The 7,074-nt window shown below is 46.0% G+C and overlaps 1 pseudogene; it reads right to left on the bottom strand.

Moving 5' to 3' along the window:
- Positions 1-5,170: 5,170 nt before the first annotated feature.
- Positions 5,171-5,605, bottom strand: LOC115868555 (annotated as a pseudogene).
- Positions 5,606-7,074: the final 1,469 nt, after the last annotated feature.

Genomic DNA, 7,074 nt, shown 5'->3' with positions numbered 1-7,074 from the left:
TGCCTCTGCCTTGTTCCCTGAGCCAGAAAGCCGCCCGCTCTGCCTGACATTCTTGGCGCTGCTCCGCTGCCCTGGCTCATGGTCTAGGTGCTGCAGCTTCTGCGGCCTCTGCTGCTTCAGACAGGGATCTCACATCTGCTCCGTTGATGGCTCTTCTCTCCTGGAGGTCACAGGTCGCTGTCCTCTCACTGCTAGGGTGCCCTTCTACCCAGAGGAATGGCAGAACTGACCAAGCCCCTCCATTTGTGTTTCACACACCCTCTTGTATAGTCCCCCACCCATTTGGTGGGATTTACAGACGCATGGCTACAAGAGCCAGAAATAGATAAGTACGTCATTTCACTCCCCTGCAGAGAAGGCTGAGAACCATAAACTTTGTTGACAGGGACAGCTGAGAAGAGGTGATTCTGACTGAACAATGACATCCTAAGCTTCGCTGACCCTAAAGTTTGGTCTGTTAATCTCCCTAATAGAGCCACAGCCGTGAGCATTGTCCTGAGTTCCGTGTGGCCATTGCAGTGGATTGCCAAACCCAGCAGAGAAAAAGGTGGAGGAGGTGGGAAGAATTGGCAAAGAAAGCTGGAAGGTGGGGCTCTGCCTGACCTCATCAGAATCAGCCATGGGCTAGTGTGACGTTTGCTTTTCCCTCCTCCTCCTCAAGTCAGAGAAGGTCAGATGCTGCCTCGATGCCATGTTTACCACTCAACAAAGGCAAGGAACGAAAGGAAGGAAGACAGAAAACAAAAACCCTGCGTTTTCCATGAAATGATTTATAGACACTTGCAGGTCCCACACTGACAGCACTCTCCTCACCCCTCCCTGTGCTGACTGCCTCCATTTGTCTTTCTTTTCTATCCCTCCCTGCCTTCTGAACTTTATTGCTGAGCAAATGCTGCCCTTTTGATTTTCTGTGGTTGATTGCTCTAAGGAGCACATACCTCCCGGGTGTACGTTCACTTTTCTAGGCCTGTCTATTGTTCGACCGAAAGCTGAACCATGGCGGGGAGTTCAGCTCCAGGCCTGAAAGAAGAGCCATAGGCTCAAGGATTCCACCAGTCTCCGTCAGACCAAAAGGCGTGTCTTTTCTACTTACTACATGAAGTGTTGTCTCTCTTTACTCTCCCCCTGCTTCCATCGAGTAGCTGCTTTACCTGGTTTCCCAATGAGCCGCCAGTCCCAGTTGGTTGTGAGGATCAGTAGCCACAGTTCCCCCTTCAGTCCCTTCTCCTACCTGTCAGCTTAGGGCCCTCAGTGCTCGCCTTTCTTTACCTCATCAGCACCTGTTCCTGCAAGATCATATTCACAATGGTAAAAGCATCTTTTATCTTAATAACAGGTCTGGAAAGATCCATACTTGTGTCCATTATTTTGCAGTTTGATGACCTCCTTCGGAGGTGCAGGATAACTGGCTCTCTGGAAGTCGCCCCCCCCCCCCCCCCGCCTCTCTGCCTTCACTTTCCACTGCTGTGGAAAGACGTGTCCACTGCTATTGGATCCGCAAGACTTTGCACCCACCAGCCTGTGATCTTCCTGCATTCTGCATCATTGCATGTGGCTGTGTTAGTCTGAAGAGGGACTTATGGGCTACACTGGATTGGGTTGGGATGTTCTCTTGATATGCCATTATTACCTGTTGTAAAGCTCTTTCTTCCACATATAATATGAGCAGTTAGCCCTAAAAAACCTATACTCATTTGTATTTTTGATGTGAGGGAGGTAGTGCATTTGGAGTTCATTCTACCAGGTCTGTTCATCAAGTTTTCTAGTTAGAGGGTCTAAAAAGATTGCTTAACAGTGTGTGACATAAAAGGCCTGATTTGTGGCAGACGGGGGACTGGTTTTGCCACCACGACAATGCGCCTTCTTATGCAGCCATCTCAGTGCGCCAGGTTTTACAAAACCCAGCATGCCTCTCTTGCCCCATGCACCTGACTCACCTGACCTTGCTTCTTTTTGTTTCTGCAAATGCAGAGTGGCCTGGTGATTTAGAAGAGGCCAAGAAAACAACGAAGAGGTGCTGTCAGTCATCCAAACAGATGAATTTGAAAAATGTTTCCAAGAATGGAATCACAAATTTGACTAATCTTCTATTAAGTGTAATGGTGAGTACTTTTCGGGTGATACGGTTGTTTTGTAAAATGAGTTAAATCCATAGCTTTGAAATACATTTTTGTTTTTTGGGGGGGTGAGGGTACCCCCTCATAGATGAGTGTCACTGCCTTTGTTTCTCTGTTCAACCTGGCCTAACACACTATGTAAACACGCGTAAGCTATTAGCCAAAGAGCAGAGTTTCCTGTCCTGTGGCATGAGGTGTTGGCCTGTTGGGCAAGGGGAAAGTCATCACCAGGATGGAGCCTTTAGCACTGACATTAAGAAGAGTTCAAGCTGTGAGAAAAAGATAATTATAGCAGTTCTGGAGATGTGACCTTTTCGAATCTCTCTGGAATTACAGAATGTAAAAAGGATCTAGTTAGTCACCCGAGTGCTTGCTGCTGCTATGTACGTGTCCATAAATTGTAACATCGTCAACGTCAACAAGGTGGTTTATTAAGTCTCCCCTCCCACTGTTTTTACACTGAAGCAGAGAATGGTTCATGTTTTCATAGAGCACAAAAGCAACACTTTCCACCTTTATTTGCTCCTACCGAATGGCGTTCTTGTAAAAGGGTGCCCTCTGCAGATTCCTTTGTCTTCAAACTCAGTGTTGTCCAAATTTCAGAACATTATGACCTTGCAAAATTTCCTTGAGTGTCCCTGAAGAATTTTGCATCTTCTCTAGCTCTTCAGTTGATTGGAATTTGTTTTCCACTAGATTACATGATTTGCAAGTGGTCCCTGTGCAGTTCAAGTTAAAATGCTCCAAGTGATGGGCCTTGTGTGCTTGGAAAATCAGCAGCCCTTTGATACAGCTGTAGGGTCAACTGTGAATGTGCCTGGAGTGGCCGAGGCCAGCCACTCCCCTGAGGCCACAGAGTCTAGGATCCTAAAGAGGGTCGATGGTGTGGGTAGGAGGTGAGGTGTTGGAGTAGGGGATTATGCTCCTAGAGGATATTTGGCAATGTAAAGAGATCTGGTAGCCCTGTGGGTTAAGCAATAGACTGCTAGGCAAAAGGTTGGTGGTTTAAAACTACCAATCACTCTGAAGGAAAAAGATGAGGCTGTTACCCCTATTAAGACTTAAAATCTTGGGAGCCATAAGGAGCAGTTCTACTCTATCCTGTAAGATCACTCTGAGTCAAAATTGACATGATGGCAGTCAGTTTGTGTGGTGGTTACACAATTTCATGTCCCCTTGATAGAAGAATGAAGGGGTGGAGTCTAGCCTGTCAATCAGATCACAGCCTGGTAATCCCTCCTTGTGGGCCTGGCCTGCTCATGAGGATTCTGGGACTTCCTCTCTTCCTCCCTGGAGACGGGACACACTCTTACTCTGCTTCACATTCCTGTTGACAAGCCACATGGAGCTATGCTGATGGCAGCCAGCGCTGAGATGCTTTCCCAGCATCGGATCCACAAGACTTCCCACCCACCGGCCTGTGATCTTCCTGCATTCAGCATCATTGCATGTGCTGCATGAGTCTGAAGAGGACTTTATAGACTAGTATCGGACATATAGGCTAATACTGTACTTATGGACTTGATCTGAATTGGGCTGGGACGTTTCTCAATATATACTTGCTCTTTGAGAGAAAGCTTTCTCTTACACACATATGAGTGGCTCTGGATTTGTTTCTCTAGTCAACTCAGACGAACAGTTTGGTTTGGGTTTGGACAGTTTCTTGCTATTACAACTGAAGAGGAGTAGGTTCTATTGAATCTAGCGAATAGAAAAGATCTGGAGTGCAGCTACACATCCCATAACAGCCAACACAACCCCTCACGGCAAGCAATTGCCCAGCCCCCAAAGTCAATAGTGTAGAGGCTGAGTCATCCGGGTTTAACTTCTCTGCCTTCTTTGCTTATTTCTGTCCTTGATTTGATTGAATCCTTGGAGCAGCCTCCACCTAGAAGACAGAAGGGAACCTCCATTTATCATCAGGATAATCATTAGCTCTAGAGAGATGGATACCTAGAACCACTACAGAGAGGAGGTAAGAGACTGCATTTTCATATCTCATCTAGCACCAAATTACTGGGCCATCGGTGTTCCTTTGTCTCTGTGTGGTGTTTATGTAATCTCACGTCAACTTCACACGACAAATCGAGTGAAGGGGTGGAATCTAGCCTGTCAATCAGTTCACAGCCTGATGGTGCCGCCAGTGGATGTGACTTCTTCATAAGGGGGGGTCCTGGGAGCCTCCCCCTCCTTCTCTGCCTTCACCTTCCTGCTGGCGAGCCATTCGGAGACCCACCAGAGCCTTTCCAGAGCCCTGTGATGCCTCCATCACCATTTAATCCACAAGACTTTTCACCCACCGGCTTGTGATCTTCCTGCATTTGGCATCATTGCTGGTGGCTGTGTCAGTCTGAAGAGAGATTCATGGACTCGTATCGGACTTCTGGACTTGATCTGGACTGGGCTGGGATGTTGGCTCGATATGTAATTACTTCCTGATACGAAGCTCTCTCTTACTCATATATGAGTGTCGATGGATTTGTCTCTCTAGTCAGCCTGGCCTAACACACTCTGGTTTCCCAAGCATGCACTCCTCTTACACTGGCTTTGTTCGGAGTCTCATGCCAGATATTAGTCCACAAGATGCAGCCCTCTGGGTCTTATATGGAAAAAAGAGTTCTAGTGGAGGAGGCCTCCTCCTCCTTCTTCTTTTTTCCGATGTGTGTGGTAAATTGTAATTTTTTAATTGGAAAACAAATACACAACTTAGAGTGGATTGGGGGAAAATTATGCCATAAGAAGACTTTCTTTAAGGGGCTAAACAAAACTTAAAAAGCAAGTAACAATTAAAGGAAACATTTCTGGTACAAGGCCAGCAGTTACCTGGGTACTACGCTCATTTTGCAATAGTGCAACTTGATGTACATATTGTTGACACCCTATAGTCCACTACGGAGAGATACAACTCCACACTTGAACAACCTACTGACAGTTGCTAAAGAAAATACCTTTTAAAAAGGCATAAACCGGATGTTCCCATCTTTCACCAACTCCATCTAAGTTTAGCTATGCAGACGGGCTTAGTTATACCAGAGTAAGCCACGTGCAACATGCTACTTGATCAATTTTAACACACTCTGGACAATGTCTTCGCTTTGCAATGTCATCATTTGTACAAACTCTTCCTAGTTTACTTGATCATCGCCATCAACATCTGCTTCCCTGATAACTCCATTAACCTCTTTTGTTAACTTCCCTCCAAGGTTTGTTATCACGTGACAAGGTTCTGCTGTGCTCATAGAGCCACTGCCACAATTCCTTCCTCACTATGGCAGAAATTCCGGGAAGTCAATTGCACGGGTACCATCAGCACCATCAGCATCTACTTCATAAATCATGTCTTGCAAGTCTGCTTCTGTGGGATTCTGCCCAAGAGACCTCATTAGGGTTCCCAATTCCTTTGTTATAGTTCCATCACCATCCTTGTCGACTAATGAAAAAACTTCCTTGAATTCTGCAACCTGCTCTCTAGTGAGTGGGTCAGCCATGCTTTGAGTGCTGCTGACTCCTAGACGCGATCACACAGCCACTCCACTGGCTAACTCCACACAGACTAATCTGCAGGAAGTCTGAAAGCATTTTAAATTAGGCTGAACTGAAATGCCTACTCTAAACACGAGCTTCTGCGTTAGGCAGACTCTGACAATACTGCCGCTATCTCGGGCTAGATTTAAGTGTGGCCCCTTAAATCTCTGATAATTTCCTTATTGGGCAAAGGGGAGATAATCAGGATACATGGATGGAGCCTTGGTAACTTAGTGGTTACGCACTAGGCTGCTCATAGTAAGGCCAGCAGTTCGAAACCACCAGCTGCTCCTCAGGGAGAAAGACCGGGCTCTCTACTCTGGTAAAGTGTTACAGTCTCAGAAAAGTCACAGGGGTGGTTCTACTCTGCCCTATAGGGCTCCTATGAGTCAGCATCGAGTGGATGGCATGAGTTTGGTTTGGTACTCTGAATAGAGCTACAGGAGGCAGGTTAGCACAGAAAGCAACCATCAAACATAGTATCCTTCAAAGAAGGAGCCCTGGTGGCCCAAGTGGGACCTTCCAGTAACAGCAGTTTACATCTGCCCATCGAATTCCATGGAGAAATACCTGGGGGATCTGTGGCCATCAGTATAGCAAGCCCTAGGGAGCAGTTCTCTGTCACACAGGATGGTAGCTAGCAACAATGTTATTATTTAAAAAAAGATGCCTAAGCCTTCTGAATTCATCCCCCATGGCCAGTGCACCAGCTGCTGCAGGTATAAAGGAAACCAGTCAATCACACAGATGTGTCTGACGTGCCCCAGCTGAGCTACGGAAAACCCACTCCAGGAACACTGCAGAGCAAGTATTTATGGGAAAGGCCTTTGGGGAAATAACAGAAAATATTTATAGAAACCTGAGGTCATCATCATCTTCATTTGAATGAGACTCAGGGTGTACATCGGCAGCTTTCTCAGACGGTATTATGACACCAAAAAACGCCTTCATCCCTGCACGAACGGATGTGAGGTTTTCAAACGTTAAATGAAAAATCTAACAAGGGAAAGGAGAGAAGAACAACTTTAGAAGAGGAAGAAATCCTTTGTTTCTGTGAGGGAGGGGTGGGAAAGCAGGAGAAGCAAGGATGCCTTATTTTGGAGTATTCACTGACGAGTTAAGCAATTAAAAACATTTTTTTTAAATGTGTGTCTTTCAGCAATAAAGTCCAAGAAATGCAGCTATGTTGCAAATGCCATCCCGGTTGTTGGGGGCTAATTCTGACTTATAGCACCCCTAGGCAGTCACACTGCCAGACTGGGTGTTCAGTGATTTTCTTTTTTTTTTTTTAAATCGTTTTATTAGGGGCTCATACAACTCTTATCACAGTCCATACATACATCAATTGTGTCAAGCATATTTGTACATTCATTGCCCTCATCATTCTCAAAACATTTGCTCTCCACTTAAGCCCCTGGTATCAGCTCCTCAT

The sequence above is a fragment of the Echinops telfairi genome, unplaced genomic scaffold (assembly GCF_000313985.2).
Source record: "Echinops telfairi isolate 266 unplaced genomic scaffold, ASM31398v2 ScPeMD7_12;HRSCAF=54, whole genome shotgun sequence".
Lineage (NCBI taxonomy): Eukaryota > Metazoa > Chordata > Mammalia > Afrosoricida > Tenrecidae > Echinops > Echinops telfairi.
The sequence above is the reverse complement of the archived record's forward strand: the minus strand, read 5'-3'. Positions and strand labels throughout refer to the sequence as shown.